The following is a 24558-nucleotide window of genomic DNA, read 5'->3' as shown; positions in this document are numbered from 1 at the left end:
GAAAGGTGGAGAGACAGCGAGGAAGATCTTCTCACTCCCGAAGTGAGCACGGAAGCCAGGAGCCTCTTCCGGGTCTCCCACAGGGTGCAGGGTCCCAAAGCTTTGGGCCGTCCTTGACTGCTTTCCTGGGCCACAGGCAGGAAGCTGGATGGGAAGCAGGAGCTGCCGGGATTCGAACCAGTGCCCATATGGGATCCCGGGCGTGCAAGGCGAGGACCTTAACCACTGCGCCATCACGCCAGGCGCTGGATTTGCTTAATTGTACTTTGTTGTGTAACGTTGCATAGGCTGTCCTTAGATCAGTACCAGGCGGGCTTAATGGCTGTAGCTTTGCAGGAGTTGATGGAAAATGCCATACATTTGAGGCTGTGTTTTATTTCAACCAAGATCCATCCTGTCCCTTTGAACTTGGCAAATTCCCCAGCTAGATGGAGCCATTAGTTGAGACACAGCCGCGCCTCGTGTCTTCTTGCTCTTTAGGGGAGCTGCCGGCTTGCTGAGTACCGTATTAGCTTGAGGTTTCTCATAGGATTTTTGGAGAGCGTTTACTCGTCTGTTAAGACGCTCCCCTGCTTCTATTCTGTATTACTGAGTGTACTACCTTACTGTTTTGCATTAAATCAACGACCTCTGGGGTAAGCCCCACTGCGTCACTGCAGAGTGCAACTGAGCAGAAATTACAGGTTACATTTTTGAAAATCAAATGTGAAGGCGGTAGTTTCAAAGAGATACATAAATACTTGTGGTTACAGTCCGCCACGAAGAGCTGCTTCACCTCCAAGGCACGCTCTGTGGGGGGTGGTCACTGTTGAAAAGGAAGTTCTTTAAGATGTATAAATATGGTCAACTTCTCTGGAAGGGTACCACCACTTCAGTTTGTAGTGAAAGTGATGGAGGCAGAGAACATGTGTCACTTTGGCTGGTTTGGGATGCTAGCCACCCTGTGGCCAGGAAATGGTATGGCATGTTTCTGCATTACAAGTTAACTGCTTAATTCATTAGAGAGAGCAATCATTTATGGTAAAAAGTTTATTTCAGTAACATTGTAAGGCAACAATAAATCTTCAACAAGGCAGCAAACCAGGATCAGACAGTCTGCTTCCCTCCAGCTTCCCGAGGCGGGGACGGCTGGAGGCATCCTGGCTAACTGTGGAAGCACTCCATGCGACAGTCATTCTTAGCTCAACAGAAGGAAAAAGCACTTAAATCATAATTCTTCATATTTTCCCTGAAAGTGTACTGTGCTACTTGTATTTAACTCTGTAGAAAATAATGCATTAGTTAGAGCTGGGCAAGACCCTCGGGGAAGGTGTTCCGATGTTCCGATGGTGTGCTTCCTAATGGTGCAGTAACGCTATGCTGATTATGACGACCTGTTTCGGGCGCTAAAGACAACTGGCCAGTGTATTAACAAGCCCTGAGACTGCTTAGCAGCTTGTTACTGACTATACAGCATCAAAACTACCATAATGCTGAGGAGGAAAGTACCCCCGAGGACAGCCGTGACCCCTGCTGAGGAGTCCCAGCATCCTTTCCCAAGGAGGCCACGCAGGCAGCAGCTCTCACAGAAGGTCCTCAAGGTGAGATGGGGGGTGGCTTTCCTACGTACTAATTTCTAGTGATTATGTTAGCCACGGGGCAGTGTGCCTGTCTGCAAATTCATTGGTCTCTTTCCTTTCCCTTACAAGTGTGAGTCTAAGCCCTCAACTGTGCTAACGGTTACAAACAAGACCCGGCAGGAGAGGAGCACAAGCCAGACACCTGAAACACCTGAAACAGCACAGCCTGTCTACCAGACAGTGACTGCCGCAGCCCAGGCTCCAGCGAGCACATCCCGGCCCTGCGCCCTTGCCCCTGGCGCCCTGAGGGCGCGCTGCAATGCCTGGACTCCCAGGAGATGCCAACTTTGTTTTCCCCCTTTTGGCTGTGCCTTTTTTCTCACCTATCTCCTGGCCTGTCGTTTCATAGAATTTATCCAGAAAGCTCAGCAGTTTACCACTGACGTCATAGCTAGAGCCCAGATCAGCGTGTGTCGCATGCCCATCTTCCCAGTCAGTGACGACACAAGCACTGGGCACGGTTGAGAACAAAAGGCCCCAATTCAGCCAGGACATCATGTCCTAAAGGATTAACCTTGTAAAATAGAAGACTCCCATGAGAAAAAAAATAATACTTATAAAATCCCCACCTTCCCCCTTCCACTCTGCTCTACCCCATGGTAACCAGAGCGGCAGGTCAGTGCTGAGGAAGTTAAGGACTTGCACAGAAAATAATTTGGAACCTAAAAAGTCTGCAAGAATCCCTAGGGAAGTGGAGCACATTTCAGAGGGAAAGAGTCCGTTTCGGGGACCCCTTGTCAACTTGTGGTGACCCCAGCCTGCTCCCCTCGGGGCCAGGTGGCTCAGCACAGGCTGGGGCCTAAAGTCCACTGCGTGGCCCAGTGTCCCATCTGCAGGACTGTCCCTTCCCAGGGCCCCCCAGTTAGACCTCGAGAGCTGCTTCCCCTGAGGCAGCACGCGGGCTGGCTAGGACTTCTGTCTCCTTAAGGATGGCCTCAGTTTATGTCCTTGATCCTGGAGGAGTGGCTACTGCAGTGGTCATGGGCTTCTGTCCTGAAGGTCACAGAATGACAGTGGCGATGCCCGCTTGTGCTTAAGTGCCAGAGGACTGGCAGTGTCAAGTGTCAGCAGGCCATGTATGTCCCACAGCTTAACCATTGCAGTGTTGGGCCCTGAAAAGTGCTAACCGAAGTTCTTCCAACATTTCTCCATTAAAATTCAGTGACTTGAGTTACAAACATCCACGTGACCCAGGGAGAGACTGTGTCACAGGAATTATCCACTGGCCACATGCTTCACGCTCAGTCACAAGATCAAAACACATAGACACTGTAGGTGCACACCCAGGCGGAGGGGAACGCCCAGTCTGGAAACTTCTCCTTCAGGGCGTCCAGTGCTGGCGATCTCTTGTCCTCCCCGGAGAGATAGTGGGCGGCGATGGCCACAGTGACCATGCCTTCAGACTGGTCCGCCGAGCCCTGCCAGGAGAGAAACGGGCAGCTCTCTTAGCACGCCAACAGCAAAACCCGTGGATGCTCGCTAGGGCCACCTGGGAGCCTGGCCAAGAAAATTCCCACCTGCACTTCTATCCAGAACTGCCACGCGGAAGCCTGGAGTCCGTGGGAGTAGAAGACAAAGTAGTCCCCCCCCTTTACTTGTGACCGGGGTGCCATTGCCCAGAGACCACTGCGAGAGGGTGGACCCCTTGTGAGCGCGCACGTAGAATGACATGTGGCTGGGTCCTGAAAGACAGCAGGAAGGAAGAAGAGTTAGTCTTGTAAGAATTATCTGAAAAAGCAACCAAGCCACCCAAGGCTCAGACTGTTGTAGCACGTTATGCCTGAGCACTTCAGAAAGCTTGCAGGAAAGCGATACAATTCAGATTTTTTAAGAAAATGCATAATTTCTCATACACGTTTTCCATGAAAATAACCTTACTACTTCCTGTCTTTCCCTCTTGTTTTACTTGAAAATTGTTTAAAAATAAATGTTTTAATTATACTTCCCACAAAGTTTTCTGAAGTCTCTCCATACCTTCTGCATTCCTGTGGTACAGGCTCAACGCCCAAAGTGATGAGAGAGCCGCAACGGGGAAGGATGGGACGCCAAATGAGAAAGCCTAATTAGGTCACCGCCCCGGTGCTCGGCTGCTCACAGCATTCGGTGTGGGGGCATAGCAGGTGGACAAAGCTGCCGCCTGTGGCACCAGAATCCTGGTTCAGGTTCCAGACACTTTCCTCCTGACCCAGTTTCCAGCTAACACACCTGGGAAGGAGCAGAAGCTGGCCAGCTCAGCCATCCAGGTAGCGAACCAGACAATGGAAGATGTCTTTCAAATAAGACTAGTCCAAGTATCAGTCATGAAAAACTAGATAAATCTAAACCCACTCAGAAGTGAGTGAGTTAGGTTTATTTAGTTTTTAAAATAGCTTACCAATCTGACAAACTTTTTATTGAATTAAAGGTATTAAGTGTTTCAACAACGTTGAAATAGTTTTGGTAAAAGCCTGATAAGCCAAAGAAATTTTTTTTCAAGAAAAACATATTCAAATGGGCATTTTAAAATTAGTCGGTTAAAAACTATCTTTGCACCATGTAACGTGTTTTATGAAACAGAACTAGACAAGATGGGTGACATTCCAACACCCCAATAAAACATACTGGTATTCTACTCTCAGTAAAAAAATCAACCACAATGACACAGGGGATGTGAACAAGATGAATGAATCATACGAGCAGGCGAATGGAATGAGGTTAGAACACTAATGTGCATTGGGGAAATGGCATCGTGGCTTACAGAATTCTAAGCATCCTTGACTTCCGCTTTACACGACTTTTCTCAAGTGCCCTCACGTGAACCTCACACTCCGTGTGTTCACAGCACAGAACATACTTCCCAGCATGAAGTACTTACATTACCAAGGTCAGAAAGTAGCACAGTTACCTGCAACTGTAAATATCAGAAACAACAACTCAAAATGAAATTTGAAACTTTATCTGAGAAGCAGAGGTCTTCCTTCCCCTGCGGTCCACAGCAGACAGAACTGGGCCCCAGGGGCGGGAGCCTGGAATCTGAGGCCGTCACTGCCTCCCATGGGTGCGGGAGGCTCGGGACGTGAGAACGGGCTCTCCGGTGTGGGGTGCAGCACCCCACACGGCGGCTTAACTACTGCACCAAGCTAACAGAGCTGAGCAGCTCCATCTGGAAAGCAGGAAACTTAACCTTGTAAAAATAAGCTGTGATACACTAAAGCCGGGGGGAGGAAAAGCCACGATACTTCCAGTAAGCCAAGACAGGATAAGCAGTTCTGCAAGACAAGTGGAGAGTAACTTTCAGGGTGTTTTGTTTTTGATTAGGTGACCCAAACATAGCCAGCCGCGAATTACAGCAAGTGTGTGTGCTGTGTCCAAACTCAAACACACGCACACACACACACACACACACGCATGCACGCACGCACACGAGTGAAACCAATGACTGAGGATACAAGGGAAGCGGAAAGGGAATTAGCATTGTTATTTTAAGTGGATCTAAAAATGAGCTTAAAGTAGTTGTAAGCTCAAGTCTAAGGCAACCACAAAAAGCAGTTTAAGACAAAATATTTTTAAATATCCAGCTAAACACACATGGGCAGGCAGTGTGGTACAGCGGGCTAAGCTGCCATTTGGAAAGCCAGCATCATGCTGCTTTCAGTAAAGGCCCCTGCTAATGTACGTGGGAGGCAGAGAGAGAGAGAGAGGACAGAAACCTTCCATCTGCTGGCCCATCCCCCGGGTCACTGCGCCCGGGCACAGGGTAGGGCAAACCAGAGCTTCTTCCAGGTCTCCCACGTGGGTGGCAGGGGACCAGATACCTGTGCCCTCCTCCACTGCTTTCCCGGGTGCAGTAACAGGAAGCTGGAGCACAAGTGGAGCAGCCAGGACATGAACTGGCAGCCAACACTGCAGGCCTCCTGAGCCTTACCCACTGTGCCTCAACAGCGGCCCCGTGTAGCGCAGAGTCCACCAATATAACCAAGCAGGTTACAGATCTTTACGGTGAAAACTATGAGAGGCGAATCCGTGGTTGTGGACTAGAAGAAGGAATACTCGCAAAACAACGGACAGAGACAGATGGCAACAGAGGAGCCCATGGACAGCTGCAGTAAGCTTAACTAAAACAAAGCCCGAGGCAGCATCAGGCCGACTGTAAGACCTGCCACAGGACAGCTGGAATCAAAACAGATATGTAGACAAAACTAAATAGAAACCAAAAAATTAATTAGTTTACACATCTACAACCAGCTCTTCAATAAATGAGCTAACAAACAATCGGTGCCCAGAGAAGGGACCGTGTCTTCAACAAACGGTCCAGGAAGCGCTGCGCCAGGGTGCGCAAGTCCACAGAGCCCTCGCCTCCCCCTCACGCACAAGTCAACTCAGAATGCTTGGAGGACTGCAGTGGGCACCCCGAAACCACCAAATTACCAGAGGAAAGCTCTGAAGGACACTGGCAAAGCCTTCCTGGCAAAAAGGCCCAGAAACACAGGCAGCACAGAGTGGCATACAAACGGGATTAAGTCAAACCAGGAAACTCGCACACTGCGAGGAAGCACAGGAGACAGGCGGCCAGCAGGATGGCATCCAGTATTTGCCTACTGTGCAACTGACACAGGATTAACCGCCAGCATCTACAAAGAGGTCAAGAAACACAGCAGCAACAAATCCAGTTAAGAAATGGGCAAACAGATGGTGCGATGACTCAACTGGCTCATCCTCTGTACGTGCCAGCATCCCATATGGGAGCCAGTTCATGTCCCTGCTGCTCCACTTCCCATCCAGCTCCCTGCCTGTGGCCTGGGCAAGCAGTGGAGGACGGGCCAAAGCCTTGGGACCCTGCACCCGCGTGGGAGACCCGGAAGAGGCTCCTGCTTTGGATCGGCTCAGCTCCAGCCCTTGCAGCCACTTGTGGGGTGAACAGATCTTCTTGTCTCTCTGTGAAATCTTCCTTTCCAATATAAATAAATGAGAAATGGACACTGGGCATGAACAGGCATTTTTCAAAGGATGAAATTCAAATGACCAACAGACACATGGAAAAGATTCCACCCAGGAGATGAAGTAACAGGTTTTCTCTCAGTCCAGATAGAAGGATGTTGTCATATCAAAATCAGAAACACAGCAAGGGCCAGCATGGAAGTTTGGGGGGAACGTGAATCTGTACAACCATTGGGGAGGACAGCACGGAGAGTTCTCAGCTAAAAATATGAGAGTAGAAAATGAAATTCGCAATAGGAGAGCTACCTGTATCCCTGTGTTCATAGCACCTCCGTCCATAAGAGCCGGGATGTGTCATCAATCCAGATGCCCATCAATGGGTAAGTAGATAAAGAAAATATGGCATGCTGGGCCCGGTGCAGTAGCCTAGCAGCTACAGTCCTCGCCTTGAACTTGCTGGGATCCCATATGGGCGCCGGTTCTAATCCCGGCAGCACCACTTCCCATCCAGCTCCCTGCTTGTGGCCTGGAGGGGGTGGGGGGGGGCAGTGGGGGACAGTCCAAAGCCTTGGGACCCTGCACCTGCATGGGAGAAATGGAAGAGATTACTGGCTCCTGGCTTCGGATCGGCGCAGTACCGGCCGTTGCACTCACTTGGGGAGTGAATCATCGGACGGAAGATCTTCCTCTCTCCCCCTCTCTGTATATCTGCCTTTGCAGTAAAAATAAAATAAATCTTAAACTGTGGCACGCTGGATTACTACTCAGCCATAAAAAAGAATGAAATGCTATCTTTTGCAACAAAATGGATGCAACAGAAAACCATTAGGCTTAGTGAATAAGCCAGTCACCAAAAGACAGTTTTCCCTGGTTTGCAGTAACTTGAATATAAAAAAATGCAGATGAGCACAGCTGACATCTATTTTCGCGTATATTCCTGAGGAACAGTGGGGATTTTTGTTTTCTACTTATTACTTGAATTCTTTGAGGAATGGGTAAGCTTGTTATTATAAAATAAACCGCAAGTATGCCACTGTAAAAAAAAAACAAGAGGGACCGGCACTATGGAGTAGTGGACACAGCCTCCGTCTGCAGTGCCGACACCCCTCACGGAGCGTGGCCGGAATCCTGCTTGCTCCTTCTCCGATCCGTACGGTGCTCGGACTGCCCTGGGGCGGCTGTCCCGGCCATCTGGGAGGAAGGCAGGCGGGAAGGGCCGACCATCTAACTCTGCCTTTCAAAGACATCCTAACACTAGGGAACTGGGAGGGAGGCTGGGGTAAGAGCTATAGTGCACTTAAACCTATAAATGAAATATATGGAACTTCACCTTATATAAATTTTTAAAATTTAAAATGAGTCTACAAATGCAAGACAAAAACAGAGGAACAGAGGCAACCAACAAAGCGGCCACAAACGTGGCAGGTGCTGAGCTGTGTCAGGACGCCCTGCACATCAACAGCCAGCAACCGACAGTGGGACCAGGCACTGCGGGCTGGGACCCCACCCGGGTGGCCACGTGCCCGGTCCCTAGGGCAGAGGGCAGCCCGGCTGCTGGGCTGCTAGCAGGCCTGGGGAGTGCGCGGGGGGCCGCGGGGAGGGCTCAGGCTCCTGGGTGTGGAATGACCTAGCAGGTGAGAGGCCACCCTGTCTTAAGATCAGCTGTCAGGCTGCGACATAAGACAGGGCCCAGATTTTTATGGGTTTTAAAAGGCTTCAGGACAGTTACAGAGAGGGCGGGGGACAGATCTTCCATCTCCTGGTTCACTCCCTCACCGGCCACAAAGGCTGCAGAGCGTCCGTCCGTCTCGGCGCTGGGGGTGCAGAGGCCTCCGCGAGCCGCCACGTGGTGCCGGGCTGGGGCAGGAGTGAAGTGGCCGCGAGCAGCGGGCGCCCAGCTGGGCTGCAGGCATGACGAGGCTTACTGTGCTGCACGGAGTAAACGGGTGGACGGGGAAAGGCAAGTCAGCCAAGGAAAAGGTGAGAACTGTACGAGCAAGACTTCAGGGGAAAGAGAGGACCAGGGACAAAGAGCGGATTGGTTTGATGATATGGTGACACTGCTGACGACAGTAACACTTCCTCTGTGTGTGAACGCCTCCCGCCAGAGCACCCAGGAGGCCGGGACACCTCACAGTTGGCTCCAACAGCCCACCAGCAGTGACAGGAAAGCGACAAGGACCCGCAGTCACGTGCACTGCTCAGCAGCACGCACACTCTGGGTAAGCTTACAGTGAGCGTAGGTTCACGTCACAGTGAAATATTAAAGACCAGAACAAGCTCTGGGCGTGTAGTTAGCTCACCATCACGATGCCCATGCCCCCTCCTGAACGCCTGGGTGCAGCGCCAGGCTCTGGGGCCCGGCCACCGCAGCCCCTGGAGGCAGCGGGCATGGTCAAGTGCTGGGAGCCCTGTCACTCATGGCAACTTGGACTCATTTCCCAGGTTCCTGGCTTTGGCACAGTCTAGCCCCAGCCACTGTAAGTGGGCATCTGAGGAATCAATCAGTGGACATCTTCCCCTGCTTTCCCAGGCCATCAGCAGGAAACTGGACAGGAAGTGGAGTTGTCAGAACAGGAACCAGCACCCATTTGGGATGCCGGCCATGCGGGCAGAGAATTAATATGCAAGCCACCAGGCAGGTCGCAAGAAAACATTTCTAAATTTAAGAAAAGGGTCCAGAAAACAGAGAAATTTTCAGTCTTACCAAATTTAAAATGAAGATACAACTTAAATTTGTGAGCTGGAGTGTAAGCGATTCTTAAGAGTCAAACTGGTTAGTGCTGAATGAATATATTAGAAAAGATAATCTAAAATCAGTAACTGTTCCTTTGCCTTCACTGCCTTACTTCTGCTTTAGTGAACTAAGGAAACGAGCCAGTGACAGCCCAAGCGTGAGCAGGGAGACGGGGAGCAACGGCCAGGGCAGCTGGCGCTCGGCAGCAGAGAAGGCAGTGAAGTGAGCCTCCGCCAGGCCACGCGGTCAGCTTGTTCCCAAGTGCTCTGAAGAACATCATCTAAGACATTTGCTTTACGAAGTCAGAATAAGCTTCCTCCTTGCGCTCTGAAACACAGAGCTCCTGAGGGCGACGTGGCATGACGGGCACGCGGCAGAAGGGGAGAGGACCGGCGCACGACTCACCTGTTGCTTCAAAAGTCAACTTTACAGAATCCCAAGGTGTCTGTTCTTTGGATACAAGTCTGAAATGAGCAGGAGTTCTCGGAGAAACTTCTGGGGCGGGAAGGTACCAGTTTTTCCTATTTGGAAAGTTAGCTTCACTATTTAGGAGGCCTTATCAGTTGGTAACTATAATTCACGGGCACGCTCGGGGTCCCTGGGCATGAGCTCACACTGACGTCGCCGCCTCGGGAACCCGCGTGACTGTGGCACCGACGGCTACAGCGCAGGAACTGGAGGGCACCTGCTGGCCTTCGCTTCACTACCCATTCCGATTTTTATCTAATCTTTCACTGCCAAATCCTTAAAAACCTTCCCAAGGTAAAACAACTTGATACTGATTTTTTAACGACTAGATATTGTATCAGATGGTGGGAGGCAGAATCGCCCTAACTGCTCAGCTTTCGAGAGAAAAGAGTCTAAGTTTTTTACCAAAACGGGGCCTGGCATGATGGCTCAGCGGCTAAATCCTCACCCTGCAACGCCAGGAGCCCACGTGTCCCGGCTGCTCCACCTTCCCATCCAGCTCCCTGCCTGTGGCCCGGAAAGCAGTGGAGGACGGCCCAAAGCCTTGGGACCCTGCACCCGCGTGGGAGACCCGGAGGCTCCTGGCTCCTGGATTGAGATTGGCTCAGCTCCAGCCACTGTGGCCATTTGGGGAGTGAACCCACGGATGGAAGACCTTTCTGTCTGTATCTCTTTCTGTAAATCTGCCTTTCCAATAAAAATAAATTTTTTTTTTTACAAATTTTAGCAAAACAAAATCATCTATCGACTGCTTTACCCGGCTAAAGAAACACAAGTTTTGTAGTGATGGGAGAAAACAGCATCACAGTGCCCGGACGGCAGAGAACACGGTGCTACCCACCCAGCCCCGCGGCAGAAGAGCAGCCAACCCACCTGATGAGGAAGTGCACGGGCAGGTACCACGGGAAGCCGCAGAGGGGCGCGCTCTCCTCACAGGGAGCCCGGATGGTGTCGTTGATCTCGGGGATGTGCGGGGTGATATGCGACATCCCAGTGTAATCAAAGCCATTGATCCATATTCCTGAGTCCTGCTTAACGACTTGCCCGTCGAGGCCGTGAAATGTTCTAGTCATGTGCTGTAAGCAGGTTAAGACGGATGAGCAAACAGCCGTCCCACTCAGCTCACCCACATCCCCAGGCTGGACTCGCCCCAGTGAGCCAGTGTGACCAGACCGAAAACTGAGGTGGACGTGGAACCAGGGCAAGGGGCCGCCTGCGGTCTGCAGGGCTAAGGGGATATGTGCGTGCTTGTTGCATTGCATCTACAACACACATTTATGAGAATGTAAGTTTCCAGTCACAGTTTAGCGGAGCCTTTAAAGTGAAGCACCCCAGACACAGACAGACAGACAGACAGACAGACACACAGACACACACACACACACACACACACACACACACACACACACACACACACACACACACACACACACACGCCTTCCTTTCCAGGCGTTAGATGGAGCAATTTCCTAAGCAATTTCTCTCTGTCACTATTTCTTTTTCTCTCTCATTATCTCTTTCTGTTTCTGTCTTGTCTTTGTCTCTGCATCGCTGTATCTGTTTCTGTCTCGCTGGGTGTCTCTGTCACTATTTCTCTCTCTGTGTCTCTCTCTCTGTCTCTCTTTCTGTGTCTCTTTTACTCTGTTTTTCTGTGTCTATTTCTCCTCTTTCTCACTCAGTCTCTTTCATTTCTGTTTCTTTTTTCTCTCATTCAATGTCTTTCTCTCTGATTCTCTGTGTCTCTGTCACTTTGTCTCTGTGTCTGTCTCTTCTATCTCTCTTTGATTCTCTTTCTCTGTCTGTGTGTCTGTTTCATTCTCTCTCTGGATCACTCTGTCACCCTTTTTCTGTGTATTTTTCTCTGTGTCTCACTCTTTCTCTGTGGCTCACTCTTTCTCCTTCTGTCTCTTTCTCTGTCTCTCTCTAGGTCTCTCTCTCACTATTTCTTTCTCCATGTCTCTATCTTTCCATTTTTATCTCTTTGTGTCTTTTTCTCTTTCTCTGTCTTTGTCAGTCTCTCCTCTTTCCCTCTGTGTCTTTCTCTGTCTACTTTTATCTCTCTCTCTCATTCTGTCTCTCCCACTCTATTTCTCCATCTTTCTCTGTGTATGTTTCTCTGTGGTTGTCTCTTTCTGTGTCTCTTTATCTCTCTGCTTCTGTCTCTCTGTCTCGTCCCACTTTCTCTGTCTCTCTCTCCTCTCTCCCTGTCTTTCTCTCCTCTCTCCCACCTTCTCTGTGAACATGTGTGTCTCTGGATATCTCTGTCACTCTTTCTCTTTCTATCTCTTTCTCCATATTCATCTATCTCTGTGTGTCTGTCTCTCCTTTCTCAATCTGTCTCTTTCTCACTGTCTGTGTCTCTGTCACTCTGTTTCTCTGTGTCTATCTCTGTCTCTCACATTTCTCCTATCTCTTTTCTCTCATTCTCTCTTGGTCTCTGACTCAGTCTCTGTCTCTTTCTCTGTATTCTCTCTCCAGTGTCTCTATCTCTCCTCTCTCTCTGTCTGTTATCTTTTTCTTCTCTTTCTTATCATCTTTCTCTCTGTGTTTCATTGTGTCACTCTGTCACTATTTTTTTCCTCTATGTGTCTATTTTTCTTTGATTTTGTTTCTCTGTCTCCTCTTTGTGTTTCTCTTTCTGTGTCTCTTTCTCTGTCTGAGTCTCTGTCTCTCTGTCTCTTTGTCTATGACTGTCTCTTTCTCCATCTTTTCTGTTTCTGTCTCTATCTCTCTCTGCATCTCTCTCTCTTTCTCCTTTTCTCTCTCACCTTCAATGTGTGTGTGTCTCTGTGTGTGTCTCTCTCTGGGTCTCTGGATCTCTCTGGATGTCTCCCTTACTCTATTTGTTTCTCTTTCTCTGTCTCACTCTTTCTCTCTCATCTCTGTCTCTGGATCTCTCTTTCTCTCTTCTGTGTCTCTGTCTCTCTCAATCTCTGGGTCTCTGTCACTTTCTCTCTTGCTCTCTTACCATCTCTCACTCTGTGTCTCTTCCTCTCACACTCAGTCTGTCTCACTCTTGTTCTTTGTCTCTCTCTGTCCGTCTCTGATTCTCTTTTTTCTCTCTCACTCTCATTCTCTTCTCTTTGTCTTTCTGTCTCTCTGTCTCTTACTGTCTGTCACTCTTTATTTCTCTGTGTTTGTGTCTGTCTCTTTCTGTCACCCCCTTTCTGACTCTGTCTGACTTTTTCCCTTTCTCTGTGTCTCACTTTCTGTCTCTGGGTCTCTGTCACTATTTCTCTTTCCCTGTGTGTCTATCTCCCTCTCTCTTTCTCTTTCTATCTCTAGCTCTGTCTGTGTCTCTGTTACTCTATTTTTCTCTGTCTCTTTCTCTGTATCTCGCTCTTTCTTTCTCATTCTCTCTGTCTCAGACTGTGTCTGACTCTCTCTTGCTCTGTCTCTGTCTCTGTGTGTCTCTGCATCTCTGCATCTCTGTCTCCATCTCTCATCTTCTCTCTCTGTGTGTGTCGCTCTTTCTCACTGTGTCATTCTCTATTTTTCTATGTCTCTATTTTCCCTTGCTTTCTCTATCATTCTCACTCTAAGACTGACCCTTTCTTGCTTTCTCTCTCTCTGCATCTCTGTGTCTCTCTCCCTCCTTCTCTCTCTCCTCTTTCCTTCTTTCTGTATGTCTCTTCCTCTGTGTTTCTCTATTTCTCTGTTTGTGTGTCTCTCTCTATGGCGCTTCTCTTTCTCTGTATTTTTATCTGTATTTTATCTCTGTCTTTGTCTCTCTCTGTATCTCTCTCCCTCTCTTCTGTGTCTGTCTCTTTGGGTCTCATTGTCACTATTTCTTTGTCTATCTTTCTCCTCTCTCTCACTGTCTGTCTCTCTCTCTCTGTCTCATTTCTCCTTCTCTTTCACTCCATCTCTGTTTCTCTCTGTGTGTCTGTCTCTGTGTCTCTCTTGAACACTGTGACTCTATTTTTCTTTCTCTGTGTGTCTATTTTTATCTCTGTTTGTCTTTCTCTTGCTTTCTCTGTCTCTCTTTGTCTCTGAATCTCTCTCCCACCTTTTCTCTCTCTCACCTTCAATGTGTGTGTGTCTCTTTTTCTCTTTCTCTCCTTTCATTCTCTGTCTCTCTGGGTGTCTGGATATCTCTGTCTCTTTCTTTCTCTTTTACTCTTTCTCCTTGTATGTCAATATCTCTTTCTCCCTGTCCCTATTTCTGTCTCTTTTTCATTTCTCTGACGCTGTCTCTGTCTCTTTTCTTCTTTCTCTTTGTCTCTCTCTGGCTCATTCTTTCTGTGTCTGTCTTTTCTCTGTCTCTCTCTAGGTCTCTATCTTTCCATTTTTATCTCTTTGTGTCTCTCTCTTTATCTTTCTCTGTCTGTCTCTCTCAGTCTCTCCTCTTTCCCTCTGGGTCTCTGTCACTCTCTTTCTTTTTCTGTCTACTTTTATCCCTCTCTCTCTTTCTGGGTCTCTAGTTCCTTGTCTCTGTCTCTCTCGTTCTGTCTCTCCCACTCTATTTCTCCATTTTTCTCTGTGTGTGTTTCTTTCTCTGTGTCAATGTATCTTTCTCTGTCTGTCTCTATCTTTGTCTGTCTCTTTCTCTGTCTCTGTCACTTTCTGGCTCTCTGCATCTCTTTCTCTGTGTCTATTTTTATCTCTGTCTCTTTTTCATTCTATCTTTCTGTCACTATTTTTTCTGTGTTGTCTCTCTCTCTCTATCACTCTATTTCTCTGTGTCTCTATCTCTTTCTCTGTCACTCTCTAGTTCTCTTTCTCTGTGGTCTCTTTTTCTTCTGTCTCTCTGCCTTTCTTTCTCTCTTACTTTGTTCTCTCTGTGTCTATATCTCCTTCTCTCTCTGGCTCTGTCTCATTTTCACTATCTCTTTCTGTCTCTCTTTGTCTCTTGCTCTGTCTCTGTGTATTCATCTGTCTCTGTTCTTTCTCTACCTCTTTTTCTCTGTCTCTGTTTTTCTCTATGTCTCTATTGCTCTCTGTCACTATTTCTGTCTTTGTTTCCCTGGGTGTCTCTGTCACTCTGTTTCTCGGTTTCTCTCCTCTTTCTGGGTGCCTCTAACTCTTTCTCTGTATTTTGTCTCCTGTGTCTCTGTTTCTCCTATCTTTCTTCTCTCTTTCTCTCCATCTTTCTCTGTGTGTCTGTGTCTCTGTGTTTCATTGTCACTCTGTCACTATTTTTTTTTCTGTGTGTCTATTTTTATCTGTCTTTGTCTCTGTTTCTGTCTCTTTCTCTGTGTTTCTCTTTGTGTCTCTGTCTCCATTTTTTTCTCTTTCTTTCTGTCTCACTTTCTCTCTCTCTGCATCTGTCTCTCTCGCTGTCTCTCCTTTCTTCCACCTTCCCTCTCTCTCACGTTCAATGTGTGTGTCTCTCTGTGTGTCTCTTTCTCTATTTTTCTCCCTCCTTTCTCAATCTTTCTGGGAATCTGGGTGTCTCTGTCACTCTATTTTTCTTTCTCTGACACTCTTTCTTTTTGTCTTCATCTGTCTCCTTTCTGTCTCTGTCTCTTGGTTTCTCTGACTCTCTTTCACTGTGCCTCTGTTTCTCTTTTCTCTTTCTGTCTCACTCTTATTCTCTTTCTGTGTCTGTCTCCGTCTGTCTGCCTTCCTTTCTGTCACTCTCTGTATCTATCTCCTCTTTCCATCTCTTTTTCTCTCTCTCCTCACTCTCACCTTCTGTGTGTGTGTCTCTCTCCCTCTTTCTCTCTTTTTATCTCTCTGACTTTGTCTGTCTCTGTCACTCTATTTTTCTGTCTCTTTCTCTGTATCTCCCTTTTCCTTTCTCTGTGTGTCTCTTTGCATCTCTGTGTCTTTTCCTTCTTTCACTCTCCTGCTATCTTGGACTGTCTGACTCTGTGTGTGTGTCTCTCTCTCTTTCTCAGTGTGTCTCTCTGGATCACTGCGTCATTCTCTTTTTCTTTTTCTGTGTCTGTTTTTCTCCCTTTCTCCCTCTGTCTCTATTTTCCCTTGTTTTCTCTGTCACTTTCACTCTAAGACTCTGACCCTTTCTTGCTCTCCCTCCTTCTCTCTCCTCTTTCCTTCTTTCTGTATGTCTCTTCCTCTGTGTTTCTCTATTTCTCTGTGTGTCTCTCTTTCTCCCTTTTTCTCTCTCTGGGTCTCTCTGTCACTCTTTCTTTCTCTGTGTCTCTGTCTTTCTGTCTTTCTCCTCTGTCTCTTTCCTCTCTTTTTCTGATTCAGTTTCTGTCTTTCTCTGTCTCTGTGTCTCTATTTTTCTCTGGCTCTGTCACTCTATCTCTTTCCTTCTCTATTTTTATCTCTGTGTATCTCTATTTCCCTGTCTCTCTCGTTCTGTCTCTTTGTCACTATTTCCCCATCTTTCTCTGTGTATCTTTCTCTGTCTCTGACTATCTCTGAGTCTCTATCTCTTTCCTTCTTTGTTGCTCCCTGGCTCTCTGTGTCTGTCACTCTCTGTGTCTTTCTATTTTTACCTCTTTGTCTCTTTCACAGTTTCTGTGTCTATCTCTTCCTCTGTCTGTTTCTCTGCATCTCTAGGTATCTCTGTCTCATGTCTGCTATCTTTGTCATTCTCTCTCTCCTCAATTCTCTTTCACAATCTGTCTGTTTCTCTTTGTCTCTGTGTTTCTCTCTCTGTATCCATCTGTCTCCTTTCTCTACCTCTGTCTCTCTTCCTCCCCCCCCGCCCTCTTTCTTTCTGTATCTCTGTCTTTGTTTCATTGTGTCTTTCTGCGTCACTCTGTCACTCTATTTCTCTTTCTCTGTGTGTCTCTGTTTTTATCTCTGTGTCTCTCTTCCTTTGTCACTCTGTCTCAGACTGCCTCTGACTCTCTTGCTCTCTGTCTTTCTGTCTCATTCCATCTTTTTCTTTCTCTATCTCTGTGTGTCTCTGTGGGTGTCACTGTCTCTATTTCTCTTTCTCTCTGTCTTTCTCTGTATTCATCTGTCTCTATGTATCCGTCTCTCCTTTCTTTCTCCTCCTATCTCTTTCTGATTCTCTTTCCTTCTCTTTCTCTGTGTCTCTGTGTCTGTGTCTTTCTCCATCTCTTTTTCTGTCGCTTTCTCCCTGTCTCTGATGGTCTCTCTGTCTCTCCTCTCTCCCCACTTCTCTATGTCTCTCTCTCTGTGCGTATTTCTCTCTTTTTCTTTCTTTCCTATCTCTATTTCTCTGTCTCATTTCTCCTATCTTTTTTCTCTCATTCTTTTTCTCTTTCTCAGGCTCTTTCTGTCACATTATTTCTCTGTGTGTGTGTATCTATTTGTCTCAGTGTCTCTTTGTGTCTTTCTCTGTATTCATCCACCCTTGTGTCTCTGTCTTTTTCTTCTCTGTCTTTCCATCTTTCTCTTTGTGTGTATCTCTCTGTGTGTCTCTGTGGATGTCACTGTCTCTATTTCTCTTTCTCTGTGTGTTTCTATTTTATCTCTGTCTTTGTCTCTTTGTCTCTCTGTCTCTGAATCTGTCTCCTTTTCTCTGTCTCTCCTCTCTCACCTTCAATGTGTGTGTGTGTGTGTGTCACTCTTTCTGTGTCTATTTCTCTTTCTGTCTCTGTCTCATTTCTCCTATCTCATTCTCTCTGTCAGTCTCTTTCTCTGTGTGTCTTTCTCTATCACTCTGTGTGCCTCTTTCTCTATTTTTATCTCTCTCTTTCTGTGTCTTTGTCTCTCTATTTCTCCTATCTTCTTTCTCTTACTCTGTCCCTTTCTCTCTGTGTCTCTTTCTGGCTCTCTTTGTCTGTCTGTCTGTCTCCATTTTTCTTTTTCCCTGTGTCTCTTTCTTTCTCTTTTTCTGTCTCCTCTTTCTCCCTGTCACTCTCTCTGACTCTATGTGTGTGTCTTTCTTTTTCTCTCCTCTCTCTCACCTTCTCTCAGTGTGTGTCTCTCTCTCAGGCATCGGGGGGATAAGTGGACATGTGGTCTGGAAGGTTAACCTTCCCTTGAAATGCCCACAATCCTTACCCAAGTGTCTGAGATTGAGTTTCACTTCCATTTCCAATCCAGACTCCCACTAAATCAGACCTTGGGTACCAGCAGGTAATCTCAAGAGCTGGGTCTGTGCACGCACACAGGAGGCCCCAAGATGGAGGCCATGGCTCCTGCGATGACCAAGCTGACCTGTGGCTTTTGTGAGCATGTGGGATAAAGAAGCAGATTGTACCTCCCTATCTCTATTGCTCTACCCTTCCAATACAAAATAAAAGGTACCCCTGTTCCACACTGGTGTTCTAGAGTGTATTTTCTGACTTACCTGCTAACGTGGTAGTAATGACTCAAGTGGTTTAGTTCCTGGTACACATGTGGGAGACCTGTTCCTGTGCATTCCAGCTCCTGGGTCCAGTGTTGATCCAGCGTCGGGGTCATTCAGGGAGTGTAACAATATGTGGGTGTTCTCTCTGTCATGCAAATAAAAGTATCACTATTAATTTTCAAAGGGTTACAAAGCATTTTCTTAATCTTGAAATAAACAGCACACATTTGAGATAAATGACATCAGTTCTTCCATAAGCATTCAATTCCTACTAAATCCCAGACACTGTTAGAAGACAGATGAACATATGTTCTGTTATGTCAAGGAAACTATAATTTAGGGGAGAATAAAGATGCCTCTCTAAATCACCACCCCCATCAAAAAAAAAAAAAGAACTAGAAAACTAGAAAAATACATTGGAGCAAGGTAAGACAGAAATGAAGATTCTAGAAACCTTGTACGTGCAGAGACGTGTCCAAGATAGAAAGCTGGAATATGACAGCTGCTGAGAGTGATCCCACACGGGGCGTTGACCAGATCAATTAATCTGATCTGAAACAAAGGACAAAGATTTTACAACAATCTCTCAGGAAATACTCTATATATTATTCTCTGAGTTCCAAATTGCACATCAGCTGAATATTTTAAGGGTTTAAAAATCCTGTACCCCATTTAGTTTTAAAACATCTTTATTATACTTTACATTCATTTCAGCAGAGTCCTGGCCTTTTCCCTAGCCTCATCTAATTGTCAAATCACATTTTTAAAAAATTGCTGCTGCTTGATGCAGCAAGGGAGAACTTCCTGTTCCTTGGAGGAGAGGTCTGTGGCCGAGAAGGGAACCGCCGGGGAACAGTCCCTGTGTTCACACTGTCACACTCACATCCTCACAAGGGCATCACTGGCGATGCTGCCTGCTATCATGCACTCCTGTTGAGCTGACTTCGACTCAAGTAAAATCAAGTAGATGTGCAGGTCCCAGAATGTCCTCGGGGCAGCTACCTAAAATAGTAACAGTAACCTCAGATTCAGATTTTTTTCTAAGTTACATTACCAGATACCTCAGCAACACTGTTGTTAGGACACCATAACTGCCACAGACAAGTGCAACCATGCGAGTGAATCCCATGAGCTTCTTAGACTTGAAAGCAAGGTTTCTCCGACTTGTGTGGGCCTATAAGATATATAATTTGGAGTAGCTTGTGAGATTGGAGGAATAATTATTATTTAGAAAATTGCAACGGCCAAAGTGTTGAGAAGTACTAAAAACTTTTTTTGATACTAAGAAGGGAAAAATTATCTCAATATAGAAGATTGCCTTTTCCTAAAACCAGACGGTGTCCACATTTCTAAAAGATGTATATAAAGCCATGTGTAAATAAATTAATAGGTAGACAAGTTAATGTTTTAATGGCTTTGCACCAACCCAGCAGAACAGTTTTTAATGTATAAGGAAGAGGACTGGACACAAAAGAAGACAAAAGCCAGAAGCAAGCTTAAAGATTTAAAAATTAAATCTTCACTGTATAAATAAGACATTACAGGATTAAACAGAAAATATCTGTTTTATATTGGCTTATCCTGAACTTTTAGACATTATTTGTATTCCATTCTTTGTATGAAAGCCATGCTTGCAATAATTCTTAAAACCTTGAAAAGTTAAAAGGCATTTTCTTCCTCCACATGCTACAGGAAATTCCATAAGGAATTCTATCATGAAGAAATCCATTTTAGAGGCACAAATGCAGTTCTGTCTCAAAATCCATCATGCAGAAATACAAATTGTCAAAGCTCTGCTTCTGACTTGATTTTGAAATAGCTAAACACGAATAGCTGATAAAAAAAATAAAGCTTGTGTGATAATCCCAAAGCCAATTCTAAGGTTCGCAGCAGGTTCAGCCCTTGCTTCACGTTATTCAGAAGGGAACGATGGACTCCAACGTCCCTTCCTTGGGCAGAGCGCTGGTTTTTAAGTGTCTAATGTCACTTGACTTTTGGAATTGCCATGTGCAAGTGGCACATCAACAAAAGCTGTACCTCCTGGCGACTTTCTCAGTGTGCACGGAATTACCCAGGCTACAGTTTCACATGAAACACAAACTGCCCATCAGACTCCCACTTAGCAGTTTACTCTGGGATTTTTTTTTCTAGGTTCTCTGAAGATGTGTTTTAGCCCTTCTCTTTTGATGGGCAAAAGATATATGGAGAATAGAGAATTAGACATGATAGACAAACTCCCTAGGTCTCAAATTCAATGACTTTCAGGGTAGTTGAAACTTTTCTTAGTACACACTAAGATTGTGGTGTTCTGAAAAATAAAAATGGAAGGCAACACGCAAGAGTAGGAGAAGGCTCAATAACGGCTTTGACATCTGATAGAGTACAGGCTGCAACCCTCTCTGAGGACATCAAGATTCCTGCAAGGAACAGGAAGCTCTAGGCCAGCTGTGAACCAGTCCTCCGTTGCTAAGCAGTGGCTTACTCCAAGGAAACAGAAAAGTCCCAGGCCTAAATATCCAAGATAACATGAAATTCATGGTGGTTTAGCACTACACTCAATAGAAGTACCTGTGGCAAAAGACAGGCAAAAAAAGAGTATTTCTGACCTTTACATAAATACTGAAGTAGACAGGGTACTATTCTGAAGTGATTTCATCAGAATTTCATCATTGTTCTTTGTTTTTTGTCAAGTTACTTATTTACAGATTGTTCGGGATGGGTGCTAGCAGACAGAAGTACTAAATATTAAAAAAAAAAATAGAACTGATTTAGATTGGTAACTGATTTCTAATTTTTTTTTTTATTTTTAAAAGACTACAGTGTTCTAAGTTGCAATGGGAAGAATTCCTGTGTATCTGCCTCGCTAGTTTAGGATTCTCCACTGTTCTCCCACTCTGTATATACACGTGGGAGCAATCTGATGATAATTCGTACATGGCATGTCCTTTTATCCTAACATACGTCATTTTTTCAGGAATAAAACCGTTCTTTCCCAACATGAGAATACTATTATCTAATATGGGAACCCACATGTTGACAGAACACTGGAACATACTATAATCTAGAAGTACTTACAGCTCTTTCAGAGTCTCTCTACAGTTCCCTTTCCCGCACTTCCCCTGTGATCACAATATTAATCTAGAATCATATACCACCTTTAGTTGTCAGGGATTCTGTCTGTCTGTACTCTTCAATGCTGTCATCACCCCAGATGTTCTGACATGTTGGTGGGTTAATAACGCCTACAGAAGGAGCTCAATATCAATTAACTGCAAATACCTTAGTCACACAGAAACCATACTTCCATTTCAAAGTACAAATATGCTACCAAGACCTTGATCTTTATAAGCCAAATACTCACTAGGTAACAGAATTTCAGGTCAATTATTAAGCCATGCTCATGTATTAAGCATTCGCATGATAATGTAGATTTTGGTATTTGAGAAGCAGTAAATGTTCTACCTAAAAATATGGGCCGTTCTGTACTCGCTGTTCTCGGAATTTGGCACCAATTACTCAATCTTTCTAAGTTCCAGTTGGTTTATACACAAAATAGAGTAACACCTAATTGGATTTTCTATTAAATAATATAGTGTTTATAAAATTCTTAAGAGTTGCTTGGATGCAGCAAACGCCATGTGTATGTTGCTAATCTACTCCACGAATCTCTGGACGCTAATAGTTGTTTCAACAACAATAATGCCTAAGAGACTTTTACTCTTGACCTTGACTATGAAAGTTCTTTACATACTCTCTGTCTCGGCCTTCCTTTGTACTAGCTATTACGTTGACCTCGTTTGAGACTCTCTACAATGCTGTATTTATACATACAAGGAGCATGCCTTTCATTTTCTTAGGTTTTTAATCGTTACTTTCAGGTAAAGGTTAAAATTTATCATCAAAAAAGGAGCATGGTGGGGAAGAATGGAAGCCAAAAACACGGCTTGGGCTTGAGGCCAGAAAATCTGAACATGTCTAATAGCAAAGTCTGAACTCGACTGCTTTTTAGCCTAGACTTACCATTCCTCGTGATTAATCTCTAGCTAACAGTCAGGGACAGCGGGACTGAGTGAGTCACAAACAGCAGAGGCTGGTTTCAATGCAGCACAGTGTCCCCAGTGTCGGTGGTCCCACAGTGGCCGACTCGGAGACTCAGCCTACATGAACGCAACAGGAAGGATTAACGGACAGAAAGACACATGGCTCAACATTTGTACCCAGTGCTCAGTCATCCCACATTCATGAAACCACAAAAGGTCAGAGCTAGAAAACAACCCGGTGTTCTCCTAGCCCTATAACTTCAGCTCATGGAAGCAGAGAGAAATCAAGTGACACCTGAAAGATTCCTAAATTATTTAAGAATTTAGTTAATACCATGTGTGTTATAACTCTGCTGCTTTGTCCCATTTTTAAATGTTGAGTTGATATTTGGTTAAATATATAACCATTATTAAATGTATATATTTTACTCATTTTACCTAAAAAAAAAAGACATTGTTACACTTCAGTTGCATGAAGTTACTTCTTGACAATGTACTCCTGCTGTTTAAGACTGGAAAAACCTCTAAATGGCAGCTTTTATAAGCCCCCAAGTAATGAGAATTTCAACCATTTGCAAATACAGTATGTTAATCACTTATCTACAAACATAAAATTGAAAATTTATTCCACAGGAAACCACGTTGACTTAATAGTCATTGAAGAGTCAAAACAATATGAACAAAGCATCCAGGGCTACAAGGGTATCAATAACTTGATCTGTGCCAATGGAGTTCTCAGTGTTATGTACAGATCAACTACATCACATGAAAAGCAAAGGTTCGACCTGCAAATAATGTTTAAGTCTAAGAAAAGAGGAGAAATGCACCAAAAAATCACAGAAATGAAAGGTAGGATACAGAGCATCGCCATATTTTTAGTAATAAAAATCTTCAGGTGTTTGGAGGGAGGACAGAGGCTTGTCCTTGCAGAGACCTCCATGGAGCAGGCAACACCTGGCTTAGGGTCTAACAGAGGGCAGCAAGGAGGCTGTCCTGGAGCTCAGGGGCCAATGTGGAAAAGCCCTAGGTTCCTACAGCAAAGTCTTGTTTGGTTAATAAATAGGACCGGGCAGGTAGTTTGGGTTAAGGTCATGGGAATTTGAATTCCAAATCAGGGCATGAAAACTTAATCAGATGGGGGGAAAAAAAACTTAAAATGACTGGTAAATTCATTGTAGTTGAATTTTTTTTTAAAGATTTATTTTTATTATTTTCTTTATTGGAAAGGTGGATATACAGAGAGGAGAGACAGAGAGGAAGATCTTCCGTCCGATGATTCGCTCCCCAAGTGAGCGCAACGGGCCGATACTATGCTGATCCAAAGCCAGGAGCCTCTTCCGGGTCTCCCACGTGGGTGCAGGGTCCCAAAGCTTTGGGCCGTCCTCGACTGCTTTCCCAGGCCACAGGCAGGGAGCTGGAAGGGAAGCGGGGCTGCCGGGATTAGAACCGGCGCCCATATGGGATCCCGGGCGTGCGAGGCGAGGACCGTTAACCACTTGCGCCACCGCGCCGGGCCCTGTAGTTGAATTTTTAATTAAATGTTTAGTTATTTCACATGCGGGAGCTGAAATTGGTAAGAAAGGGGTCCCATGTATACATTACTCAAATTCCTCCAATGACAGCATCTTGCAAAATTCTAGCAGAAAGTCACCACCAAAAAAGTCACAACCAGAATGGATACCACCACAAAGTGAAGAATAAGTCCTTTGTGACAATATGGGGGTGGGGGAGAGATAGGGAGGTGGAGAGAGAATGGAGGGAGGGAGAAGACAGAGGACGAATCCCTATACCTATACCATGTGTCATGGAAAACAATCTAAAAAATTTTTAAACCAGAATGATACCATCCCCATGCTGCTCATCATCACACCATCCCCCATGCTGCTCCTTGATTACACATCCATGCCCTTCCTCCTTTTAATTTCTAACAAACTGTCCTCCATTTCTAGAATTTTTCATTCCAAGAATTAGATAGAATGCAGTTTTAGGGAATGGACATTTGATTCTCACTCAGCATAATTCCCCAGAGATTCATCCAGGTAGCTCTGTGCACTGAATCATACAAAGCCACTCCTGATGGCATTTCATCACTTCAATGGCAATTGTCTTGACACATCTTAGAGAAAGGATCATTAGGAAAAATATTTCGAAATCCAGTTGACCTTTCTTGTCGTAGCCAGGCCACATGTGAAGATCTCGCTGGAGTTCCTGGTTTCTGCCTCCAGCCTGGCTCAGAACTGGTGGTTTTCTGCATTTAGGGAGAAAATGAACAACCAACATTCATTCATCCTCTCGTCCCCTCCCTCTGCTCCTCCCTCTCTTTCCCAAATAAATCATTTTGAAAAAGACAAAACAAAAACAAGAAGAATGGTTTATAATGGTTTCCTGAATTCTAACGCCCGAAGTCTCCACAGGCCAGGTAAGGCGATAATGACAACTCCGTTATTAAAGCTTTGACACATGCTCTCAGCTAAAGGGATTGTATTTGGGTTCACGTCTTCCAAAAGAGGGGTGGTGAGTTTTTCAGCAAATCGTGTCTCAAATTCAAGAGTGGATTCCTTTCGATTTAAGACTTCTAGATTCTCAGAATTAAAA

The 24558-nt window shown here is 45.5% G+C and overlaps 1 pseudogene; it reads right to left on the bottom strand.

Moving 5' to 3' along the window:
• Window positions 1-2201: 2201 nt before the first annotated feature.
• On the bottom strand, window positions 2202-18491 carry LOC121158903 (annotated as a pseudogene).
• Window positions 18492-24558: the final 6067 nt, after the last annotated feature.

This window comes from Ochotona curzoniae, unplaced genomic scaffold (genome assembly GCF_017591425.1).
Source record: "Ochotona curzoniae isolate NIBS_2020 unplaced genomic scaffold, NIBS_Ocur_1.0 contig_3878, whole genome shotgun sequence".
NCBI lineage: Eukaryota > Metazoa > Chordata > Mammalia > Lagomorpha > Ochotonidae > Ochotona > Ochotona curzoniae.
The sequence above is the reverse complement of the archived record's forward strand: the minus strand, read 5'-3'. Positions and strand labels throughout refer to the sequence as shown.